Source organism: Acanthaster planci, linkage group LG04, assembly GCF_054643075.1.
Source record: "Acanthaster planci isolate LZ-2023a linkage group LG04, COTS_SCS, whole genome shotgun sequence".
Classification (NCBI taxonomy): Eukaryota; Metazoa; Echinodermata; class Asteroidea; order Valvatida; family Acanthasteridae; genus Acanthaster; species Acanthaster planci.
This window is the reverse complement of record NC_141780.1, coordinates 4,216,288-4,230,255: the sequence shown is the minus strand read 5'-3', so window position 1 is coordinate 4,230,255 and position 13,968 is coordinate 4,216,288. Positions and strand designations below refer to the sequence as shown.

Genomic DNA, 13,968 nt, shown 5'->3' with positions numbered 1-13,968 from the left:
GCCGATTACTTTACAAATGCGTCTAATTTTTAAAGCAGTAAGACCGATCGAAAGATAGGCGTGCGAATTTTTGTTGTATGTTTACTTGAATTGTTGGACCCCCTCGAGTTATTAGTTGCACGCACACCCTCCGGATCGGCCAACATGTGCGTGGCAGATGTGTTTTATACGTACTGCTCGTGACATCAAAAGCCTGGTCACGGTTTCCTGGAATTTATAATCATAACTACCGTTACCTGTTTCAAAGAAATGAAATGTAAACTTTTATTATTGTTCATTGATTTAGTGTATAAAAACATGTGTGAGGTACTGCTACGTTGATTAATTTTACCTCAAATTTTCATTTTATGGTGAATTTTACATGACAAACTTCCCAAATAGTGTCACTGCGATGTAAACTTGATCCGTCCCAGTGACAGTAAGGGTGCAGCCTACTGGAGGCGTGGAATGTAAAATTAATATTCATAAACTTCTGCTTGCAACAAAAGCCGTTTTATACCGCTCGAGTATCCATCAGTGGGAGGTCCTTGCTTTGTACGCCGCGCAATATGTGAACAACTTCGAGTGACGTAAGTACCTTCAGTCTTGCTGAAGATCTCTTCTCCCCGCTGATCGAGAAATGCGCATGTTTGTTTGTTTTTAGTACAGATTAAAGAAAAGGCGTTATTCCCTCGAAAACCGGTCTCTGGTTGATACATGTACCAGTGTGAAGGTCTACTGTGAAAATAACGACAGTTTAAGTAGACAAACAAACGGGGGTTGTCATTGGGTGTTAGAATTCTTTTAGGGAGTGTTGTGTACAAGAATAAACATTCAGTACCCGGCACCATTCACGGCTATTTCTGAGTACGAGTCTACAGAAAGGGGACCTGAGAGATTGACGGGGTCGAGTCTCTCTTCAGCTGTTGCCTAACAGCAAGTACATCATGTACTGGGACAGCAAAAGGCCACCGCTGGGATTCGAACTCACCTTCTAAAGCTAACTGAGAGATTAATTATTTCGCCATTTCATCGATATCACAGCTGCTTTTCACCCCACTACAATAGCACAACACGTAGTAGCCCCGGTGGACTCCCTAACCGTACTACGTTACGGAGGGAAATGAAGATAACGTCCAACCTGGGCTAACCACGAAAACCATGTAAACATAACTGTCAACATCAACCGGTCTCCCCGAAAGCTTTTTCTTGGTACAAGTACACATACAGTACATGTAACTGCACGCACATCAATATTATCGGAAGTCTACATGTATGAATTCCTTCTTGGTTCAATATGTGAATAACACATCGTTTGGTGAGGTAGTTTTTCGTGCTTTTTTCTTATAATATGAAATCAACATCATGAAATGCACGGTATTTGCACCAACACCCGAATTTTACATGGAATGTCACAGAAACAAAGACACATGTACGTACAACCATAGCCCCACTAGTGTGGCACGGACTCTAACTCGGGAGTCCGTGCCACACTAATGGGGCTAGTACAACCATTGCCCTGCACTGAGGAAGATTTTGTTCTTCCAGCTTCAATTTAATTCAACTGTCCACTTTATGTCTCTAAAACTCTATCTCATGTACTGATTACACTTACTGTGGGGATTTTACAAACATGGGCTTAATGACGGTTGCTCATTTCACAAATCTCACACTTTGAAAACAATTCAAATACCATCCGTAATATTACAGTGTCACAAAATTAATTGCTTTTTGTCACTGACTGATGCCAAAACAGCCCTTTACAATTTCAACCATATCTCAGTATTTACATTCTTGCTGTAAACCTAGTTTACAAGCTATCCCAGCCCTTCCCTCCGCATAAGTCTTGCCTTCAGAATCACCCAAGCAAGTGACCTTTCCAACTGTCTTAAGCTCATCAAGCACCATCATGAAATGGTTTTTAAAAAGAAGTCCTTGGGTTACGTCTAGGTCAACAACAATTGCTCGGTACACGTGCCGAAATAGACTTCATCTGCTGAGCTTTGAGAGGTTGCAGCAATCCAGCAAAATACTAACTTAATGGGGTCTGGAATATTCCATCCCATAAGAACCACGAGTCTACTTTAAGACGAATTATGTCAACCGGTACAGTCGGTGGGTGACACCCATCCTAACGGTGGATGCAACAAACCCCCAAGGCACTTCTGCAAATCTGAAATAAATAACAACTCTTAAACTCTTTCTAACAATTTGAACGGCATGTCCAGCAAATGGGGTAACTTATCCATCAGCTCTTGCCTGGTTTTTCTTTTTTGTCGTCTTTTTTTTGTACCTAACTACAGCCAGTGTGAGCACCTCACAACTGGGTTCTCGTAGCAGGAACCTTTGCCCCACTTACTGTCTATGAACAAATTTGAGGTCCATGTTTTCTAAAAGTTCGTTCCGTTTCAACAAGGTCTGCAGAAATCCTTACATTAAAAAATGAGGCACCACAAATACAAAGAGAAGGGTAAGCCTTGATACATGAGTCTTAAAGTAGCGCAAATATCTTCAAGATTCTTTCGATGGAATCTCCCCACTGTACACTTATGATAATGTTCAGCTCTTCCTGGGGAAACGGAGTACATAAGGGTGATGTCATTTGAACCAGGAAGTGTGGTGAAAATAGATGAAGTACAGATGTTGGTTCACACACTGGTTCTTGTGCTAATGCCTTTAACGCGTAATTTTGTTCGTGACGTATTTGCTTCGGTATTCTACACAAACAGTATCTCATGCACTTTCTTAATGTCAAACATTCCAATGTTTTCCTAGAGAGTCTGAATGATCAATTTCCTCCTGCTGTCATGGGTGAACTTGTGCCCCTTGAAGATCTCGCTCTCGAAAAACTGGGCCAAGTTGTGGATGTTGATTTGACGAGCCTAGGGTAACAAAATAGAGACAATACAATGTAAAGAAATAATTATGGTTGAAAATTGGGACAATGGTTTACAGTTGTTCTCAGAACTTTGCAATCTTCTCTAAATCTTGGAAAATTCAAGCATTACTACTTTAAGAAGTCTATATTTTAACATTCCAGACACAGGTTTTTTTTGGGGTTTGAATTTCAAATGGAAAAAGAAATGGTTTGCAGTTATGGGTGAAATTGTTGAACTATTAAGCTATGTGAGGTTTGATAACCCAGATGGAAACCAATGCACTTATGTTTGAACTACACACTGCAGCGATTTTAAGCCGTTCTCGGTGAACATATTGCAATTTAAAAACCGCATCTCCTGCACTAACACTTCTTGTGGGACAGTGCATAAAAGGAAATTTGACAAAAACAAACGTACTTTGTCAGCCAGATCTTTTTCGGATATTTCAATGACATCCTGATCTGTGCCGTAGCGAGTCCTGTAGAATGTCATCTGCTCAGTGACAAGTTGCTTCAGGATGAAAAGGAGCAGCTCGTTGTTGTCCCGACGGAAGCTCAAATATCTGGAAAAATTCTGACCAATGAAAAAAACACACTTTGCAGAACATCTCCAAAAATAATCATGCACGATTATTGTCTGCTAAAATAAACAAACTAAACAGGAAATTTGATGTACATTTAATATCTCCAAAAACTACAAATCGGAATTCAACAGACAAGGTGTCAATTAGCAGATATTTTGTGACGCGTATAACTCTTAACTCATGTAACATTTAACTCATAGTTTCCAAAAAAGGTGGATATTGCATTTTGCGAAGAAACTCTTTAATTAATCTGCTGAAAGTGACTGGACAAGTAGAGAGACTTGTTAAAGGACTTGTGGACTCCGTTAGAGCACTGCCCATTAGCCAACACCCATCTGGCAATATCCCATCAGTCTCTTTGACCGACTTCAATAGAATTCTGCCGCCTACCTTTCGCATGCTGCGCATGACGCTGTACTTCTGTGTATCGATGAAGCTCTCCAACATGATGCGGATGGCCATGTTGACATCATCCTCGTTCACATACTCGCGCAGTGCATGCGCGCGTGGGACTCTGCCATGCGAATGACGGACTCGATGTGTCGCACGGTGATGGGAATACTGCCTGTCGCCTGCAAAAACAAGTATTGTGCTATTAATAACCATAAACTGGAGCACGTTCAAAACAACCTTCTAAGAGCCAGTAATGACATCAATTTCTATTATGAAACTGTATTTGTGAGGTGTGTCTGTCACAGAATAAGAAATACTGCATTCTAATCCAGTTGTGATACGCATTTTTACAAGGTCACATTTTCAATAAAAAAAATGTAGCAAGAATTTTTGTCCGACTACACCATAGGTCAACATGAAATGCATGAAATTGCAAGACATACCCAACATGCAGTACATGTACGACAAGGTCAAACAATGTCAAACCCCCAAAATATAAGGCCATTCCAATGAAGCCTGATAAATTTCAAATTTTTTTTGCATTCAATTCAATGCAGACGATTGCCATAACTGATACACTTTCTATTTGCACCGCCTTGGCACCGTTTGATGTTTTGTGCCACACCATTCGGGTTCAAATATTGTGAGCTCAAGCAAAAGATGTTTGCCTCCTCTTTGCCATTGAGGAAAACAGGTTGAACGACAATCCAAACTGATTCTGCGTGCAGCATGCATCAAAGCCGAATGGCGGGGACATTACCATCGACTCTCGCCTGAGGTCCGAGTACATCTTGGCCACTTTGTCCTGGTCCATGCGGTGCAGTTTAGGGTGGACCTTCTCCTTGGCGTAGATGATGTACTTCTTGAGGAGTTCTTGGGGAATCTGCTCCAACCCTGAGGAGGAGGGGAGGTCCTAGAGACAACAGGAAAGATTGAGAATCAGTTTCATCTCTGAACCTGAGGAATCAGACATACACTGTTGCTCCACATCATAACATTTATAGGTTTTTTGGTGAAGTCTTCCAATTGAAATCTTAAAGGCCTCTCTGCTGATGATCTATTAGCATTTTGTTTTCAGAATTTCTCAAAGCCCAGGACAAAACCTATTTGTCTGCTCAGGAAAGATTCCTGCCTAAAGCTGTAAGTGGGGAGGACGTAACAGCTCAATCACGAAGTTCACTAATTTGCCTAGCCTATTTGAATTTGACTAAATGATAATCAGTAAGAGTGCAGCTTATTGGTTGGGTCTACTTACCGGGAGGTTTTCCTCCAGTTCGCCGCTGTTTGACGGGTGATGTCTAATGTGGCTGTCTGTCACAAACCTCGCCAACATCTCATCCTGAAGTATCAATATGGGGATAAAATTCAACCAAACTTAAAGCTCGAACAACACACAAGTATCGGCAAGGGTAAATATAGGATTACTCGGGTCAGGCTGTCGTGACAACAATGAACCAATCTAACACGATAATTATTCACGAAGCAGTATTGGTAACTCGTAGCAGTACTGATTACACATCTGAATCCCAGCGTGTATGGTTGGCTCTCGTGTCCGTGTGTGGACACCTGTCAATCTGTAACAGAGCCTCTGTAGCACTCAACATAACCTGAGCCAACGTTCTTTAATTCATTTCTCTTTCTTTTGTCCATTGAAGATTTAAACAACTGCAGAGTGAAAATCATTGTGGCCAAAAATTTCTTCTAAATTCCTTCCATGTGTACTAAGGTTTGGTTTGAAAAGTGTCTAATAGTTAACACTTTAGCATTGCAGGCTAGAGGGTAAATGAGGAACACTGGCAAGTATGCCTGTGAAGAGTAGCTTAAAATTTAAGTTTTACCTTGACTGGGTCAACGATATCCCTCACAACACACAAGATATCAAAACGGGATAGAATGGGCTCCGTCAAATCAACCTGGAAATCAAATGAAATGTTTGAATTGTTACACTACTGTTCAAGGAAGTAAATATCACACAGACAATTATTTTTCTATAGCTTTCGAGACTAAACTGTAAAATATGATTTACTAGAAATTTGAGACTTTCATGAAGTGTCTTTGAAACTCAAAAACTCTAACATTTTCTGAGAATGTCATGGATTGGTTGTAGCGCCCTCCTATGGGATTAGCAGCAGCCATGATGGAGCATCGAGCGTGGAGCGATGTGACGATACCAGCCTTTGATATAGAGATACTCTGTTGTTCCATAGCCTCGTGTATACTCGTACGATCGTTGTCATTCATCTATGAGGAAAAAACACATGAAATGTCACAAATTTTAATGATTAATTTTGCCTACAACAATGCAATTAGATCCAACAGAAATGCCAATGCTGTATCTCAAACTTGAGGCCAGAACATTTTGGCAAGTCACAACGCCCTACTGGCCGAAGAGGGAAATAACGTAGATACCACCTGCCATGCCATCCCAATGGCATTCAATTTGCAAGATTATTCAATTAAAATCTGTATCTGAAATAAATTTCAGACAGACAGTAAAACAGACAGCCAAATTGACCAACCTTGTCAAACTCATCTATGATACACACTCCCCTGTCAGCCAGCACCAAGGCCCCAGCTTCCAGTGTCCACTCTCGGGACACGGGATTCCTCTGGACGTAGGCTGTCAGACCGACGGCCGAAGCACCTTGACCTGTTGTGAACACAGCACGGCTGGCTGTTTTCTCCACGTACTTCAGGAACTGTGACTTGGCCGTGCCAGGGTCGCCGCACAAGAGGATGTTGATGTCACCCCTGACCTTGTGTTTTTGACCTGAAAATAAGAGTAGTTACAAAACTGTCGTTCAAATTTATTGAATTGCTTTACTGACAACAGGTATCGTCCTAAAATAATGCTAGTCTCTGAAGTGTAATGCTTTTATATACAATGGAAATGGTTCTATGCAGACAAACTGTACGTTGCTGACATTTATTCTGCTCAATTGAAAAGAATGCTACTATCGCAACAAACATAACCAAAGATCTTCTAATGTGATGACAACCAAAATCTTTAATGGTCATTGTAGAGTTGGGATGCAAGAGTGAATGTTTTTTCATAGTCTTCAGAAGTTCCTACTGTCATTAGAATCATTTGTTTCATCTGCAACAGCTATAATAAAACCTACTCCAGTAACATGACAGGCCAGTTATTGCGAGAAATCTCTGATTTTAATTCTTTAAATCTTCAAGGTCTACCACGGCTGCTGCATACATCCCTGCTCAGATCTATCTGATGAGTTTAAACTCCCAAGACTTGATTTCTGTCTCTTTACCGGGATGCTATCAAAGCATGCAGAACCATCGTTAAAATCTCACCAGGATTTTTGGCTTCTCCCCCAAACAGTGCCAGCGCAATGCCTTTCTTGATGTCCTCGTGACCATATATGGAAGGCGCAATGCTAGCAAAGATCTGAAATGAAAATGCACAGCAATGATTCATCCCCTGTGGAAGTAAAAGTTTGTCATACCAGAGATTTTTTTTAGGCAAGTCCTTGAGGCGAGCAAAGATTCAGATATATTTATATCTTTGCTAAAGACAGTTTGGTACAGCATGCATAAATTGTTGACCCTAGTGAGTAAATATCTCCAAAAAGAATAAGTTGCAACTAAAACAGTGATTTTGTTTTCTTACTACAAAGTACACAGAATTGTAATTGCTATATGGCACAGTGGTTGCAAATTTCAGAAATAAGAATGTCCGAAATTTTTTGCAATCGGAAATATAAATTATATGATTTGGTTGGCTGCACAATGCTCACTCTTTCACCGATGCGCTCATCTTTTGACAGGGCCACGATGGCTTTGATGTCTTCATCTGTTAGACTTCCTACTGCCATCTTGTCGTCTTTTTTAGTGATGTAGTTGGCTTGGATGACGGTGGCGAAGACAGGGAAGCCGTTGGCCGTGTTCAGGGAGCCGTCGTAATTGTTGTGATAGATGCCGGTTAATTCCTGTTGGGGCAAACACATTGAAGAAAATGTTTATGAAAGTGTTTTCCCCTATAAATTATGAAAACAATCAAATGTTTCAATTTATCCAAAGTAAAAATGCACCCCCCCCTTTTGGGTGTTTTGGGTGCAAGGGGAGGCAACGCCCTAACCTTTAAAAAAGATAAACAATAATATTAGTCAAAGGTCATTTCTTGACATCACTTACGATTTCGTCTCCCGGCTTACAACTGTCAACAAGATCTGCTAACAAGATGGCATCCTTGGACCTTGGCAAACGACCAGCGGCGACTTTTCCCGGACTCTCTTGAATCGTGATTCTTTGGTAGTTCTTGTAGAGTGTCTGCCAAGGAAAGCAGAAGAAATTTGTTTTGTCAATTCGGCATTCATTACATGGGTTTGAACGATTTCTCACGATGCTGGTAAACTAATTAAAATCATAGACCAGAACTATGGCCTAATGGTTAGGGTTTGCGACTTGTTATCATGAAGGTCAAAGGTTCAACGTGGCCATTGAGAGTCACTTCACCCCAGCTTGCCTCTCTCCGACCAGGAGCATAAATCAGAATTAGCCGAGGACCAATCTGCAATGGACTGGCATCCCATCCAGGGAAGAATAGAGACATTCTCGTTTTTTTCTCACCGATACATGTTCCCCTACACGATAAGCCAAACTGACTTGGATGGACTTCTCTCCTACTTGGCTACAACTAAGAATAAACATTCTACACTTAACTTTGCAGACTTAGGTAGTGACACAGCTGAAATGCCAGAGTTCTCACTGTGACTAGCAAACTTTCTTTATTGAGCTTACCTCTTCCATGTTGATTTCAAATGGTCCGCCAGACTGGCACTCGGGGCAGGACCCTGGCCGTACCTCCTGGTTCTGGTTCTGATAGAACGGCCCCAGGACAAAGCCGCACTTTGGACAGTCGTACTTGACCATGCTCAGCTGGGGCAGGATGCCCGTGGTGGATGTGACCACGCCACTCGTCCGGATCAGCTGATTGAGGTGCAGTTGTCTGGAAAGAGCAGAGATGATTTACAAGAGTCAATTGCCTGAAATTGACCACATTTCAGTCAGAGCATACAAATGTGATGATCTTGCAAGATGCATAAGGTCTGGACATCTTTGTTCAGTATACTCATGGAAGGTTTGCAGATCCTTCAGGGAAACCTTGATTGCAAACACGATGGATTGTATGCAGGATTAGCAGACAGTGTTTTGTGACAACTCACAAAAGCTCCAAAGTGAACCCCATAACGTCCAAAAAATTGTTCACATGTAGATGGAAGAGGGGCATATCTGACCAAATTCATTTGAATACGTACAAAACCGAATGCTTTGTGCTTTGCATAGACAATGGGCATACAGCAGCAACTCGAATGTCCCTCTGTCACTGTTGACTTGGATCCAGAACTTGTTCACCACTTTAGCCACTTTAATTATGAAGTCTGGATGAAATTTCATAATTCAGCAAAAAACAGTTTACAGAGAACAAAAAAATTACTTTCGGATACCACTAAGCTATTGTCTTACCGTAACGATCGGAGCTCCTCAACCAAAGGTAGCTCGGCGATGCGGACATGAATCTCCTTCGCAATTTGCTCATACTTGGGGAACATGTACAGCACCACTTCCTTAGCCGCCTCATCAAAGATTTTGAGCATCTCGGCAGGTGCTTCAGGGAGGAAGTAGGCAAGCACTTGCTCTTGAGAGGCCAAGATGTTGTAGTCGATCACCAGGCTCTCCTTGTTGGCTTAAAGGGGGAAAAAAGGGAAGTTCATTCCACTAGACCACTGAACGTAGACCCAACAGACCACTTGCAAGATGACTCTGAATAATGTCCAGTATCCTCAGTTTTTGTAACATGTCCATACTCCAATTTAAAATTCCTTAAACCAGCCAATTTTACTCACTGTAAATAACATATTAATGCTGCAGGTTTCTAACGGAGCTAACTCTAAAAGCAGGAGAACTCTAAAAGCAGCAGAACTCTAAAAGCAGGAGAACTCAGAGCTGAACATGTACTGTTGAACACATGAACAAATCACTGTTATTCTAAAGTTCTGGAGGACTTCAAATGCAAAATTCAGTTACGTCTGGCCATGCATAGTTTGTGACTAAGGCTTTTGTTTTTGTCACTGGTGAGCTGCAGAAAAAAAGCAATAGCCAACAACAACATTAAGGCTTTTGTCATGGCTCATATAATGGACTAACAGGAATATGCACCACCGAAACTTCCAGTTTAGGAAGCCAACTCCTTAGTCATCCCTGTTCAGAATTCACATCACACGTTCCAAGTTACTTCTGATGGGTAAAAGTGATCAGTGTTACCTTCGCACATCTGGCGGATCTTCTCCCGGTACAAATTGTGGCCCTTGTCGTCGACAAACGTGCGGAGGAAGTTCTTGAATCGGTTGTAGATTTCCAGCCTGGGGCCGGCCATTGATACCCACTCCCGGACGGAGTGACCCTTCATGTCCTCTAGATTCTCGATGCTCTCAATCATCTGAAAGAACGCGGCAAATGGTAGAAAATGAATCAAAAAAGACACTGTAATGTTGTTCTAGAATTCCTTTAAGTGTTTTTTTTTACACTGAAACTGATAAAAAGCAGTCATGAGCTGTTAGTGCATGCTAAGAACATAAAACAGTTTACCCCCTTTCCTGCGTCTAGGCCTGTTCTATAATAAGAGAATAAATATGTGCTTGGCCAATCTTGAGTATCCGTTAAGACAGACCAGGAGAATGGAAGCATCCAATGCTCAAACCGCACATAAATACATTTAGAGTCGGTAAGTCACAGCAAGTTTTTAAAAATTACAAGCTTCCAATGACTATATGCGACAATTTTACTTCATTTTTTAAAACACCCCTTTAGCAATGCTATGGTATGTTCCTCTTGCGAGCAGTCATAAACAATATCTTTATAAAGAGATTGGTCGTTCATCCATTAACGAGAAAAGGCTGGTTCCTGGTCCTTCCGTCATTTCAAAGATGAAACGAAGGGAACCAGACCATATTAGCGTACCTCTTCCTCGTCTTCCATTCCTTCAGCTGCTCTCTCAGCAAGACGTCGTCGTCTTGTTGGCCTTTCGTCTTCCTCATCACTGTCCTCTGATGCAATCAACAATAAAACAAAATGAAAACTGATAAACTTCTTTCAATATATGCTAGCTTTTGGTGCGGCGGTAAAAGTGTGCGCCACAAATATCATAATTGCATCTACTTTAAATCAAATTCTCAGTCATAAACCTTGGACTCCAAAATTCACTGACAAAGCTCTCCATGGTTCTTGTGCTTTATTTCTAATTCCCATAAAATCCACTTACTTGTTTCGACTTATAATGATGGATTTTGATAGATTCAGCCTCTGTTAAAGAGCAACTCAAAAAGAAAACAAAGGAACCCTCGCCCTGTGTTCGTAGTGGATAAACCCTTGTGCATGCCAAACAATGGCTACACTGTTTGACATGCATAAGGGTTTACCCACTACTAACACAGGGCGAGGGTTCCCTCGTTTTCTCTCTTTTCTCAGAATGATGCAATCTACATTCAGCATGTTCAGAATTCCCGTCTTGGCATGAACAGAAAAAGAGCCCTTTTTAGCTTATTATAATTGAGCTCTGAAGACAAATAACACTGCGTTCGATTTGGATACTTCCATAGTTATTTGAACAGATAAAATCAGAGAAAACATGTTTTCCTTTGAGTTGCTCTTTAATGGTAACAGGGGAGGGCTTACTTCCCTACACTATCTTAAAAATCCTCCAAGCAGTAATTTTCCCTCAAAAAAGCCAGGCCCCACAAACTTCGACGGAGAGCTTGTCTTTGCACAAATCTCACTTGCTCCCTACCATAGAGCAGTCCCGGTCTCATACGGCCCGTTGCCATGGCTTCGTCTCTGTCCCTCTTCCGCATCAGCCGCTCTGCCTCTGCTCGCTCCTCGGGCCCCATGGTGTCATATTCCTCCTCGTCAAGATGATCGATGTCGTAGCGATCCAGCTCTGGGATCACACGATAATCTCTACAGTCACGAAAGGGGAAAATGGCAAACTTGCTATTCACAACCGGCTGGTTGCCAACTACAAGACCAAAGTTCTCAAGGAACACAATGCATAGACCTTTCCCCACGTAACAGTGAACCATTCACTGCGGTCGGTAAGTTGTAGTTGGCCCTCCGTACAAACAATCAAGAGAATAATGCACAAAGTTAATAATCACAGTTATTACATTTAAACACTGAAAAACAAATGTAATTAACACATGCTATACGAAAAACCTCTCTCTGGGGCAAAAGTACATTTTGAGGCAATGGTTATTGCCGAAAAAGGTGGACTTTCTGCAAACTGTTTTACAAAATCATGGATGGCCATGCTTGGAAGTTTTGAAGTGTAAGGTCTGCTGGATTGAATTGAGCATAATTAATTTTGTGCACCTAACCCACCTCAATCCTCCAAAATTCTCTGGGTGGTTTATGACATGGGGAAGAGTTCCATATACAGACACCAGTAATTATTCCCTACATTGACCTATTAGCCATCATAAAGCAAAAACATGTCCAGAAAAGTTCACTAAGAATTTTTCAAACCAGTCTCATAGGATTTGTGCACAGGGTGTCGAGTGACATCCATACATGGAACCCTTTCCATGATATGAGTTTCCAAAGTAGCCTAGTCAACCTTCAAAAGAAACAGTTCAACTGCAGAATTCCCCACCATCCCGCATGATCGACCTCATAGCCAGGTACAGGTCAAAGTGTCACACTCTTCTCAAGGGATTTTCACCTTGTATCCACGTAACCAGTCATTTCAAGGGTCATATTTTAGAGTGGCGGGGTATTCTGCACTTACTGCCAAGAAACAATGTCTCTCCATCCTACCTCTCCATTCCTTCACCAAACAATTCCTCCCCTTCTTCGTCCTCTTCCTGAACAATTTCTTCTTCCCCACGAATCTCAGACTCATCCTCAAATGGGGGGAGATCGCTCCGCCCAGGGCTGCTGGAGGGTGCCCCAATAGAACGGTCATGGCTGGTAGCGTCAGAGAAGGGTCCAGGTGAACTTGGTTCCTGTGTGCAACATTTTCAAGATTCATTAAGAGCTTAGGTAAATAATAAAGTAGGGAACACTGTTTTTACCTCCTGAGGAAGAGTTCCATATCTGGCCACCACCTTGGACCTTATCAAGCTTAGGCTATGAACAAAGCCTATGGCATTTATGGGCTATGACAGAAAAAGTTGTTCTACGCAATCTTGAATCTTGCACGAATTTATTGTCATGATTGTAGACCTACTCCGTCCTGAGTTGATTTGCCTTTGAATAAAATCTATCCAAAGGATAGCCTAGGCCTACTCTACCCCCAGAACTGTGTGGTCCGACGGCCGTGGGAAAGGAGCAGATGTCAGACCCCACAGTTCTGGGGTAGGCCTAGGCCTACTCCTAAATCAAATCAGGAGGGAGTAGCCAGTACAATAAATATGTAGGCCTAGGCTACATAAAAGGGTCAAGATTGCGCTGAACAAAGTCAAAGTAGGCATTACGTTAGGACCATTATCAAAGAAAATTTGGAAATTTTCTGCTCCGAAATTGGGCCTAGTGACCGTTTCTTCATCTGATTTACACTTTTTCATAGTTTTTAACATTTAGGCCCCAAAGTCATATTAAGGAAGGTAAGTGGTCAAGGTGGTTGCAAGATGCGGAATTCTTTCCAACAACAAATTGTAAATGTCAGATTTAGCAACGTTAACATGTTGTCAGTTGTATTCGGTTCTGATCAAACTAGCTTCACAAGTATTGTGCACGCTTTAAATGCCCGACAACAAAACAAACATAGGCCTATGCACGGGCAGCGCAACATTTTCTAAACATAATAACCATTCCGTAAAACACTGTTTTCAAGTCATCAAAACAAAGACGTACCCACAGAATGGACTAAACTGCACAACAGAATGCTTCGCAAACATTTTATTGTCAAAATGCCTCTTTTTGGCCCCCCAAAACCCACTTACCGCCATGCTGCAATGATATTCCTCCAGGTCACGTCTATGGTCTACAAGATCAAGTCTAACTGTACTCCCGCACAAACTACTCGTGATCGAAAAGCGCGCGAAATCGCTGTGGCCGGCCCTAAAGGTCATAATGAATATTTACATTAGTCTTTAAATTATGAATATTCATATTTTTGAC

The 13,968-nt window shown here is 41.7% G+C and overlaps 1 pseudogene across 1 annotated transcript; it reads right to left on the bottom strand.

Annotated features, from left to right (window-relative positions):
* Positions 1 to 1,513: 1,513 nt before the first annotated feature.
* LOC147799313 (DNA replication licensing factor mcm2-like) lies at positions 1,514 to 13,898 on the bottom strand (annotated as a pseudogene). The gene is made up of 18 exons (XR_015424962.1): positions 13,791 to 13,898; positions 12,664 to 12,851; positions 11,639 to 11,808; positions 10,813 to 10,898; positions 10,117 to 10,291; positions 9,319 to 9,538; positions 8,593 to 8,800; positions 7,987 to 8,121; positions 7,590 to 7,781; positions 7,147 to 7,240; positions 6,354 to 6,604; positions 5,911 to 6,075; positions 5,673 to 5,747; positions 5,090 to 5,173; positions 4,595 to 4,747; positions 3,832 to 4,013; positions 3,276 to 3,431; positions 1,514 to 2,861 (listed from the first exon to the last, which is right to left on the bottom strand). The product of XR_015424962.1 is annotated as a DNA replication licensing factor mcm2-like (transcript).
* Positions 13,899 to 13,968: the final 70 nt, after the last annotated feature.